This window comes from Cottoperca gobio, chromosome 5, assembly GCF_900634415.1.
Source record: "Cottoperca gobio chromosome 5, fCotGob3.1, whole genome shotgun sequence".
NCBI classification, from domain to species: Eukaryota; Metazoa; Chordata; class Actinopteri; order Perciformes; family Bovichtidae; genus Cottoperca; species Cottoperca gobio.
The window spans coordinates 11,172,248-11,184,861 of NC_041359.1; the positions used below are offsets into that span (position 1 = coordinate 11,172,248).

Consider the following 12,614-nt stretch of genomic DNA (forward strand, 5'->3'; position numbering starts at 1 on the left):
AAACTATCACAGTTGTGCGCCTCCATCAAAATGCCTACTTAAGTTAAAGCATCAAGCTGAGTAACGTTGCAATTACAAACAAAAAAAGAGGAGAATATTAATCAAAGTGAATTGTTTAACACTAGAATAATGTTGTAGTCGGCTGTTGGGGTACATTATACTCTTCAGCTTCATTAGTAAAAAAGATAAGATGTAAGGGTACAAGCTTGAGCCAAATACAGTGTCAGCACTATAAAATGCGTTTGGCTGATGTTCACTACAGCGGCGGCAGCAGTAATGCAGCTTTATCCCTCCCAAACATCTGCTTGCGTGTGATCCAATTAAATGAATTTGTCTTGGTAGTAGGTCCTTAGTTGCATTGCAGTGTGCTGAGTTATTACACAGTGAGTAAAGGGTAACGGTAGACTGTGGCACCACTAGGACTCACATAACATTATGGTCAAGAGTCCCCTTCACAAACTTTGACGCTGCTCTACACAACAATTTTATGTTAAAATTCAACAGTTGAGGAAGATTTAATCCCTTATGATGAAAGCAAAAAGAAATGTCTGATCTACGCCTGACAGAAAGAGAAGAATCACAACCTGAAAGGAGGTCTAACTCTACAGTAGTAAACTAAAGTTGCTCTGGGATTATATCCTTACAAATCAGCGTTGGATCGGTGCTTCACAAATTGACGCTTGAGTGCTATGTGTGGACTGTGAGCCGAGATGCTCACAGAGCTCACGAGATGTATCCCAGATATCTAGCATGGTAAATATCTGGACCTGTCGGGAAGCTGCAGCCATTTGAGAGCGCAAGACAGGGGTCGCTTGATCATCTGGGATTCCTCGTGGCATATATCTTGTAGTGTGTGACCCCCTGGCTTAAAGCACAACTGTGTTTTAAACTAAATGCAAATGTCAGCAACCTCACATGTCCTCAATTATAATGTCAGCAGGTCAAATGTTTACCACGTTCTCCATCTTACTTTGTTGTGTTTGACGATAACATTTACACATTAGTATTAAACACAAAGTACAGCTGACATCTGCTGCTGTCTCTCTCTTCTTTCTCTCTCTTATGAGTCGTTTATCATTTTAGTTCATTGTGGAGCCACACCGTAATGTTAAGTAATGTTATGCAAGGTAAGGTTCGGGAAATAAGTTTTAATGGAACATTCATTTATTAAACCCTGCTAAAGGAAAATAGAAAGTATGCTTTGGGACCGGGTATGGCCTGCTAGCTAAACAACAGCACCTACTATGATGATGAAGAAAATGTACTTTGCATTCTAACTATTTAGTTAGTATACAGGCTAACTTTGTACCCTTCCTTACTCTCAATCCAAAAAGATTTAGTTGTTTTTTCCACAATAGAACTGTACACTCAGCCATTTCACCTCTACTCTAGAGTCACTCAGCTTACACTTCATGACAATCCATCAAATAGTTTCAACTCAAGGTCACAAATGCCAGCCTCGCGGTAATAAATGGACTCACCAACTGACATTTTCATCCCTCGAGCTGTGCTGCTAGCGTGGCTAAAAAGCAATTGCAATTGGACAAATTGGCAGGAAGTTACTTACTACAGTTAATATTACTTGTTCTATCCAGCTACTGGACAAGACATCTGTACCACCACTCAACTGCAACATCACAAGCACCTATACCCCCAACAACTCTTCACTCAGTTCTATCAATCTTAAGCACCCGGTTATTATTAAACATTTAGCAGCGTGGGGAAGTTGAAAGGGCACAGAAGGAGTAGAGACACAGGTGAGTGTAGGTCTTATCTAGACCCTCCAGCTGCGCCCTAGTTACCCATCACTGCCTCTGATAACAGGGATTTAGTTCACAGAGTTTAAAATTAGCACGGGCATCTATCATTTCCCACCGGCTGAATAGGTTGGTGTCGGAGCCCTGGCATAGGCAATCTGTCTCCTCACGTCTGTCTGTCCCGCCTCGGAGCACCATCATTCAAACACGCAGCCTTGTCACTGAGGACAGAGCCAGCGCCGGCGGAGCAGAGAAATATCGCTGTAGGACACACAAGCAAACACAGGGAGTCCGTTTCACACGTGGTGAACGTCACTCTGCATGCAACAAAACTGCATTGAAAAGGCAAAGAGAATGCTTTTGTTGTCCCTTTTTAAGATGTTTCTCTTAATACACTTGTTGGCAAAGCTTCACTGGGGATTGTGGGGTCTTGATTTTATCTTTTTTTAAATGTTAAATTAACAGTTTGCCTATATCTCAGGATTTTATTACTTTCTATGAACAAAAAGGAAATTATTATTCTTAAAGTTTGGATTATAATTTAAGATATACATTTTTATTTATTTCACAGTTTCAGGGCACGGTGAAGATCTGAACACAAGCTATATTCACATTCATAGAGCCTTCCCTCTCTGCTAAACATCCTCGTCCTGCATTAGGAAAGTACCTGGTTAAAACAACAAAAGAGCGAATAGTTCAATGGCCAAGCTTTACACAAATACTTGTCAGTTGTTGTCACTATTTGGGATATGAATATAACTTCAATTAGTCAGGGGTGGTAAGTTCACTCAATGATAGAAAAGGTGTCCCTTAAGGGTTAGGGACCACTGTCTTCATATACATATTTTAAATTATATCAAATAATGACTGAAAATATATTTCCGCTGAACTTTAATGTATGTTTAAAAGTCTCCTGTGGAGGATCAGATATTACATTTACAAAAAAATAATTCCTTAAAATTTCCTTTCCACTGAGGCCAAAGCTGCAAGAGCTCGGCTGACATTACTATAAATCTCCCCCTGTTTAAGAGCCTGAGTGTCTGAACGCTGGACAAGAAGTACAACACACCAGCTGGAAGGCACACAGCGGCAGCGCTAAAACAAGGCAGCCTATCACTCAGCTGCCATCCAGTATGTGGGTTAATATACTGTGACATTACACACGTACCTCATTTTGCAGTGGCAATAGACAATGGAATAACACACCTGAGGTCCAAGATTTGTAGATGCAGCCCAAAAGCAATTTCCTTTGAAATTACATCTTTGTCAAAGTGGCTTTTGTTATACGAGACCTTTATACATTTGCATATTTGAAGCTATTGTTAAGTCTATCTACTTGGTGGCTATAACACTGATTAATTTCCTTCTGTTGTTCCTTCGAAACCATTTTTCATTTATTTATTCACAAAGCAGAACATTGTAGGAAACGTTTTCCTTATAAACTGGCTGTTCACTCCCACAGATTCTGATTAGACTAATAATTAACCTTTAGCAACCTTTACAGCAAAGACCACACAGCATAAAGACAAAAAGCACATCATTTAGCACTGATCGAATGTCGAGACTGGAAAACGGCCTTGATTACCACAAACAAGCACATTCAGATTTACATCCAAATCATTATTTGCATAGTGAAGGTCGTTATGGACACTTGTGATGTAGGACAAGATCACAGTAACCCTAATACTGAAGACATACAGTTATATCTGCTATTCACTGCTAAAACTCGAATAAACACACACATGCATACAATTTCACACATGTAATCTCAGACAGGGCCAGAGGATGAAATCTGTGAGCTATCCTCTATATTATGTAAAGGCTCTGCACACCTACACAACACTAACAGGAGAGTGAGAGAGTAGGTAATCAAGCTCAGCTCGTACACACCTGCACAGAGAAGAGGTCTAATCAGGCACAGTAAGTGAAAACACCTGTGTGGGTATGCAGGAGTGTGTACAAACTTTAAAATGTCATTTTAATCCATCTTTCTGACAACTAATCATCCAGATGACAATTAACAGATAAGTTGAGGTGATTTGGTTGAACTTATTTTAAACTATTCACATTCTCATATTGTTCTCAGCCATAGCAGCGCAAACATTTGAAACACACACTGTATACTACCTGCTTAGCATCAGATGGCTAAAGGTTAAACAGCTAAGACAAAGTTAGGGAATAGCTTGTGAAAATATAGCATTATAGCATTATAAATATAGCATTTACAGTATTTCCTTCAGGGTTTATATATATTATAATATAAAGAGAGCGAATGAAGGACTTACAATCACCAGGTGATCTTAAACAGGACACCACATGAATGATGGAGTTGCTCTGTGTCTGCTAGATAAGCAACTGTTGGCTAACAAGTTCACCACATCAACTTAAAAGGTGATGAACTAATGTTTTTCATGACTTGTTTCTGCTCAGTTATTTCAGGTTTAAGGTCACAGTAGTTGTTTTTCATTCATTTTAGCTTTTTATTTGTTTTATTAATAATCAGAAAATAAGCTCAGTCAGGTGCCGTATGTTATCGCTTCAGTTGCAGCACCTGCTCATTCCAAAATAATACAGCCATCCTTATCTAACGTTCTATGTTTGGATTATGTACGCTCTCTCTGCACATGCTAACTTGATGTTTACAGGTAGCCTAATACAGTAATTCCAGGATTCCTAAATCATGGCGAACACCGCATGTGGATAATCTTCTCCTGTTTACAATCGCTGCAGGGGTGTCTTGGGGAACGCATAACAGCAAACATTTGTTTTCTTCGCCAAAAATGTGTTCTTGGTGGAGTGAAAAAGTGTCCATCTTGTGAACTCTTTCATGGGAGTTGACATTCAGTGTATTCTTTTGGAGAAAGAAAACAATGTAGCATAGTCAGTTATCATCAAGTTATCATCACATAAATCGACTCATCATAAATGTATTAGGAGTTACGAAAATAGTCATGTACAGTGCTATATGATACTCTGTAACTGTCGTTTTCCTGGACGTTACACACACACACACACACGCACCCACCTACCTCGTTACTACCTGACAGAGACACTAAGGGATTTGACCCTTACCCACTTCACATGCAGCGCACCGCTCATCAGTGTTACCAATCGTGGCTGCTAATATTGACCAGTATCGATCGAGGTGTCGGGGTTTGTGGAAGGTGTAATGTTTATTGATCATGGTGCTGGGCTCTGGTTAAAGGTAAGGTCAATCCAGTGCTGTGGATGAGGCGCGCCCCCCCCCCTTCAATCAATAGCTCATTATTGTGCTTCTTCAGGCAGAATTAAGGGCAAATAAAACAAAGGTCATTTTCTATGGAAGGATCAGCCTCCTAATGAACTTTGCTCGCATGCTCACAGGGGTGTTTTCTGAAAACCTGATTCGTAAAAAAATAAAAGGTGACAAATGCTCTTTTGTCAGAATAAGAAGTCTCTGCAATTAACAAAATGTGAGGCATGATTGCATAAAGTAGCTGTCTTTTATTCTCATGGAGGCACAATCATTTTCACACTGAACATGCAAATTTGTGAAAGCAACAATTATAATTAAATCAGGCTAACTACATATCCTTATTATGCCTTACTTAAGCACTGTCTGCTGGTTTATCATTATGTCTTCTTGAAACCAACAGTTTCAGTTTTAATATTTTTACTTTTTGTTTATACAGACTTTGTACAGGTACCGTGTGATGTCTACAGTAATGTTTACATCACATCACTGCCGTAACCTCTCAGCCTTTCCTTCATCTGACTCTTTCTCACTCATGCTTGCCAACTCTGTCACAGACTCAGACTCAAACTCTGTCCTCCTCTCTGGACTCTCTCTGTCCTCTGACTTCACGACGGGTTCGCCAGTCCCCTCCAACTTCCTGGTTGGATGACTCAGTGCGTGCCGACAGAACCACCCTACGGGCAGCTAAAAGAAAATGGTGGAAATCAAAAGACCCCGACGACCTCCTTACCTACCAATCTCTTCTCTCCTCTTTCACTTCCTCTATTTCTGCAGCAGAAAGCCCTTTCTATCAATCTAAAATTCAATCCTTCTTCTCCAATCTCAAAAAACTCTTCTCTGCCTTCTCCACCATCCTCAATCCCCATTCTCCTTCCTCCCTTCTACCAAGTCACTTTCTCAATTACTTTGTAAAAAAGATGGACGACACACACTCTTCATTTCCCAACTCTCACCCATCTCATCAACACTTCCTTAACTAGTTGCTTTCCCAACATTCTTAGAGACGAGTAAACCCTCTGAGTCTCTGGCTCTGCACTCTCCCTGCTTAAATTATACCTCAAAGACCGGGTAAAGGGTAACTCTAGAAAAACATACTGATTCCCCCCCCCCCCACCCCACTTTGCCAACATTATGTATTCAAGTGACGGACATTAACGTAAAGAAAAGATATCACAAAAATGGATTATATTCTTTCGCACTATGTGTTTCAGATCCTCTAAATCAGACTGCAGGTTTATGTCCTGCTACAATATGCTGGAGGAATGGCTTTTAGGCGACCAAGCACCTAATGTGCAATGGACTGCCTGTCTTTGTTGTTCCTTTTTTGTCTTTGTTTGTGAGGTAGCTGCATATTCTTGAAAAACAGGAACCAAAAATGGAAATGGTATAAACCAGTTTATTAACTTGTCTTAATATTCAAGCTGAAGCTCCACATCCTATATGTGTTAATATGCTTCTCTAGGGCAGTTATTCTGTTCTAAAGAGGTACATTACCTGTTTTCCGAGATATATTGTCTGGTGCTGCTGACGCATAGAAATGGTTGAATGTTTAACAATAAGAGCAGTGATCCTTTTCAAGGACAACCTGCGTATAGAGGATACTATCAGCCTCTCTGTGCTATGTAATGGTCAGTGATTTTCCTTTCTTCTCTTTCCTTTGTGCTGCCGAGCACTACGTCACAGATGTAACCGTGCTCATTTACAGATGCATATTATTAGTGCCTCTTATTCTGTATCTAAGGCATCTTAATTGTCCAAAACCTTACAAGCATCAACGGTAACTTACAGTAATACTGGTGCACAGAGAACAACACTGGTCCACATGCCTTGTACAATTGATAATAGGATAATAGGTTTTTTTAAACTGCTCCTGTCAGTTAGGATTAATGCTGGATGTGTAACATCAGGAAGAGTAATTTCCTTTTATGGAGAAAAGATGTATCACCTGTAATGCTCTGATAGTGATGTAACTGGTTTCAGAATGTGGCATGAGCTTTGTATCAATATTATGACATAACTTCAATGCCTCTGGGACCACAATTAAATGCATGATCACTGCCAGCGCTCTCAGCCTTAGGTGAAGATTAAAAAAAGGTTTTACTTGTTAACCTGCCAATACAGGCAACCAATGTGTGTGCAGAAAATAATACATGTCAAACAACATAGTACTTTTTGTTTTATCCGGTAGATGTACGTGATAGGACCCTCTACAGGCCGTATGTTTGACACCCCTGTCTTAAGGGTTCTCTGACCATATTTCAGATGGATCTGCTTAAACTGCGACAAGCTGGTCATAAAAATACATAATCTGTAACTTCCTGTTGCAAGTAGGTGGCGCTATGACTATGAGTCCAAATTGGCATGTATATGTCTTCAAACCTTCTCTTATGCAGTATTCAAAATTTGGAGCAGATTGGAGAATTTATGCTGAAGTTACAACAACTTCCTCTTTTAGGGCAAATTGCTTAAAATGGCCGCAAAGCCATGGCCTTTAAAAAAAAAAAAAAAAATCCACATTTCATACATATACGTGAAACGTATGGCAGTGGCTGTGTTTTAGCAGGCGCTGTTGAGCCATTTTGGCACAGCCATGCACAAGACTCATATTTTGTGTAAATGTTCACAATGTTTGATGTTTAATCGCGTTTTGGAGGCTGTTTAGGCCCTTAAAAATGCAATTTAATAACTAATATTACCAATTGCTATAATTTAAAGAGGATCCTTCGACCCTGACGTTGCCAGGGCTTAAACAAACTTGGTTAAACAACTTAGTGGCAATGGTCTCTAAGGGTCTCTCTGTACATGCATATCTTGTGCACTGCAAAACCATGCAGTATAAAAGTAGCACAGCACTGCCCCCATGTGAAAGGTCAGTGTGGAAATTACATCTTCTAGACCCTCCTTTCATGTATTACAATAATAATGAGTCAGTGGCAGAGATTTATTTTATTGAGATGAATTTGATGTAATTTTTGGGAACATTCATCAGTCATGTTGGTATGAAGGCTTTAACTTAATAAATCTGTTTACCACATAATTTTATCTTGAAGGCAAGAACATGGAGGAAACGGGAAGCCAATAGCCAAGCACTTCAAAGTGAAACTTACACAAATTCAAAATCATTGTATTTCTCCTGTGATCAGATTTGGTCAGTGACCTGCTCTCATGACTAATGTCAGCACTAAATTGTAGGAATGAAGATATCTACAATAAAAACTGTAACCGCATCCTGCACATCTCACTACTGGATATAGTTTTAGAGCCGTTCATCACTACAGTACAAAAAGTATCTAATTTGACAAGATTGAGTACATATTTTCAAATGGTCTCCTTGTTCAGTTTTAACACGCCATCACCTTTTTGTATTTTTTTTCTTGTGTCTCATTTGTTGGATGTCAGTGCACAAATAACTGACATTTTTGTTTAAGGTCATGTCTACCTTCAGATGCTCTTGATAAATGATGTTAAACAGAAAAGCGAAAGAAAAGCCGCTACTGACAATAGATTCAGCTGTCTTGATGAACATTGCTTACAACTTTGCATAGCACCATGAATGGTGTACAGATTTAGATCAAATTCATGAGTTTCTGAAGGGGAAAAGGGACGGCTCTCCTTTTTAATAGGCTCTCCTGGAACTGATTCTTGAGATTGTGGACTTCTTAATAGTAGTGCCATAACCACCAGACAAGCTGCCACCACCGTAGCCGAATCCGGGGTTGGAGCTGGACAATCCTGAAAAAAAGACGTTATCATTTATCAATCCATCTGTCAGTGTGGTCTGTTGGTTCAGGTATCCCTTATGATGAAGATGTATGAAATCTGAAACTTACCTCCAGAGCTCGAATGCACGTGGATGGTTGCGTTTGCGCCTCCGCTGACCAGTCTAATGGTGGAATAATGACGAGTTAGTGCTTAATTCAGAGTTAAAGCTAATACTGCAGCTATGAAACTACATTAAAAAATAAAGTTCATCCCACCTGCTCTCCTCTGCTTCCAGCAGTTTCCTGTAGGTGGCGATTTCAATGTCCAGGGCCAGCTTGACGTTCATCAGCTCCTGGTATTCGCGCACCTGGCGGGCCATGTCCTGCTTGGCTCTCTGCAGAGCATCCTCCAGGTCTCTGATACGGAGCCTGGCATCTTTCACTGCCAGCTCACCACGGTCCTCAGCCTCTGAGATCTGAGACTCAAGGCTGGCCCTCTGTCGAAAATCACATCACAGATGGTTTAATAACTGCAAATCCTCTTAAATTATAGTGTCAATATTAAGGCTTCATCCATGAGATGTCTTGAAATGTACCTGTCCCTTGACAGCCTCAATCTCATTCTGAAGACGGGCGATCATGCAGTTCAGCTCAGAAATCTCAGACTTGGTTGTGCGCAGGTCATCACCATACTGTCCGGCAGAGCTCTGCATCTCCTCAAACTATTATGAAGAATACAACAAGGTGTATCAAGAACATGAACCAGAGTTTGGGAGAGGTGTTGCAAGTAAAAGACACAAGATAAACCTCAACTCTGCTTTTCACTCACCTTCTGTTTGTACCAGGTCTCTGCTTCAGCCTTGCTGCGGTTGGCAATGTCCTCATACTGAGCACGCACTTCAGCCACAATAGAATCCATGTCCAGGCTACGATTGTTGTCCATCTCCACGACGACGGATGTGTCCTTGATCTGGCCCTGCAGCTCACGAAGCTCCTACAGAAACAATGATTGTTGCACAACAGTTAACTCTTTGTCCTTTTTAAATTACACAATGAGTAGATGCTCATCAGATAAAACTCTAAAGGTTATTATAGTATTATGAAGTATTAGATATGATGGATACATACAGCCTCATAGACAGCCCTGAGGAAGTTGATCTCATCCTGAAGAGCATCAGCCTTGGCTTCCAGCTCCACCTTGTTCATGTAGGCAGCATCAACGTCCTGTAAGGAAAATCATGTAGAAATAGTAAGGGTTATAACTGGCAACATTGTAATAAATTCAAGCATTAAAACAAAATTGGATGTATCTTGATATATTCTTACCTTTTTCAGGAGCACAAACTCGTTCTCTGCAGCTGCACGTTTGTTGATTTCATCTTCATACCTGTTGGAACACAAGGCAACGCTTTTGTACATCCGCTCACTATATTAGATATCTTTAATAATTAGTGACTATGTCATATAAGCACTCACTTCATCTTGAAGTCCTCAACCAGGCCCTGCATGTTCCTCATCTCTCCCTCCATCTTGACCTTTTCATTGCCCAGCCCGTCGAGCTGTCTGCGCAGGTTGGCAATGTAGGCCTCGAACATGCCATCAATATTGGAGCGGGTGGTGGTCTGGTCCTGCAGGAGGCTCCATTTGGTCTCCAGCATCTTGTTCTGCTGCTCCTGGAAACGGACCTATGGAGACACGCATGAAATTTGTAAGATGTTGTTTCAAAAAGTATTTTTTAAACATACCAGTGTATACATTTAGTTTGGATAGTAATTTTATTGACTCTTTGATGCTTCATCTAATATGTTTAGGGTCTTAAAGTCATAAAAAAAAAAATATTAACAGACTTGTGATTCTAGCATAAAATGGATTTATTGCTCTGCACCTTATTGCTTGTTGATTATTACAATGTGCAAATAACAGACTTTGGACACGTTAAGTCACTGCAATATATAACCCCACCCATGTTTAGATAGTAGGCAGAGAGGCTGCCACAGGCTCAGTCACGGCTACAGGCAACTGTTACCTTAGGTAGACATTGGATGGAGTTTCCTGTGTAAGATGGAGTCACAATCAACAACATACTTTGAGAGCATTCCTAATCCTAGAGGGTATAACTCATTGATGGATACGTCACAGAGATAAGATTTACAGCTGTCAGCTTTGCATCTAGTGGGCTGTTACTATCCTATATACTAAAGTTTTAAATTCCAAGTTATTTCTTTTTAATTACAGGTTGATGGAGCAAAACAAGATGATTCACTTTTGACAGCTGCTAGACGTTAATGTAGCACAGGGAGAGCTTCCAGGTTGTCTGTCCTAAGATACTGAGGCCAACAGTAAATTGCACATAAAATGGTCACACATAGAGCACACAGGAACCAACCTTGCCGGTAAAGGAGGCAAACCGGTTGTTGAGGGTCTTGATCCTTCTCCTTGGTGCGGACAGCCTGGATGTTGGGGTCAATATCCAGGTTCAGGGGGGCCAGCAGGCGCTGGTTGACTTGGACAGCTGTGATCGGTGGAGAGACGTAGCAGCCTCCTGCTTGGCTAGAAGTAAAGCCGTAACTACCTGAAGACTACCAAAACCTGATCCAGCACCAGCGCCATAACTGGTTCTTTGTACAGAGTAGCTGCTTGGTGCAAATGATCTCCTCATGCTGCCACCAGTAGAGCCTGAGACTGAGTATGATTTCCTTGACATTGTGTTTGCAGTGGTGAAGGCTGTCAACTCTGAGAAGAGGAGAACAGATGATGAGCAGTCTTCAAAATGAGAGCCAAGTCCTTGTGAGTGTCTGACTCTGCTGGCTTTTATGTCTGTGCTATAAGAAGGGGAGTAATCTCTTCAGCCGCTTCAACCTGGAGTCTCACTTTTGCTGTCCATCCTCCCCTCCACTTCAGCCGACACACCAATCCTATAAAACAGGTAGGGACGGATTCTTAAAAGATAAGCCCTGACACGCCCTGCCCACACCCCTTAGAGCAGGGGTGTTCAAACTACGGCCCGCGCCAACTACATAATTCGAGCACGAGGACTTTACCACAGAGAATTTCAAGCTTTCCTGTCTGATGTCGATGCTGAATACGGGGACGTACTCCAATGTTTTGATGTGTGCTGGCTGAGTCGCGGCTCCGTGCTGCAGCGGTTTTATTCCCTGAGATCAGAAATCGATCTGTTTTTAAAGAGAAGGACCGACCTCTTCATGAGCTGAGTGACCCTCAATGTTTGGCAGACCTGGCATTTTTAGTTGATCTTACTGGTCATCTCAACACTGAACAAGAGCCTACTGCGCACATGAAAGCATTCTGTGTGAAGCTCCGTCTCTTTGAGACACAACTACACAACTTCAATGTTGCGCACTTCCCCACGCAGTCCAAAATCAAATGTACTTTTCCAAAGGCCAACCTTTCTGATAACAAGGGGAAATATGTGTCTGTGATCCCGTCTCTCATGACAGAATGCATAAAATCCACATCGCTGACTGGTAAATAAGGCACTTTCTTTACATGTGATGGCAGCCATTTGCTCTTTTCTTCTGTGCATGTTTTTGTTTTGCTTATTCTTGAGCCTACTTCACTCGTGAGAAGCAAAGCACCAATGTGAGAACATGCTTCGCTTAATCCCGCCATACAATCACAGTGTGCGAAGATAACATCGCCGCTCTTCTGACTCACAAACCACGGATTGAGCAGTGTATCTCGAGATCTTTGAGAGTGATTTACATGGGCATGGACGAGCACCCTGTCATCTTTCAGTGGTTTGGTAAGAAGACTACCAACCCAGCCAGAAACAAAGACATTATAAGCATCTAAGCTCTTGTATGCCTTCATTTGTGCGTTGGTTGCCCACGACGTTTGTAGCACAAAGATAGTTCACAATATCACAATATTCAATCGGCGGTAATGAATCTAAATCCTCAA

At 41.1% G+C, this 12,614-nt stretch overlaps 1 pseudogene; it reads right to left on the bottom strand.

The window, feature by feature from the left end:
• Positions 1–8,608: 8,608 nt before the first annotated feature.
• On the bottom strand, positions 8,609–11,577 carry LOC115008908 (intermediate filament protein ON3-like; annotated as a pseudogene).
• Positions 11,578–12,614: the final 1,037 nt, after the last annotated feature.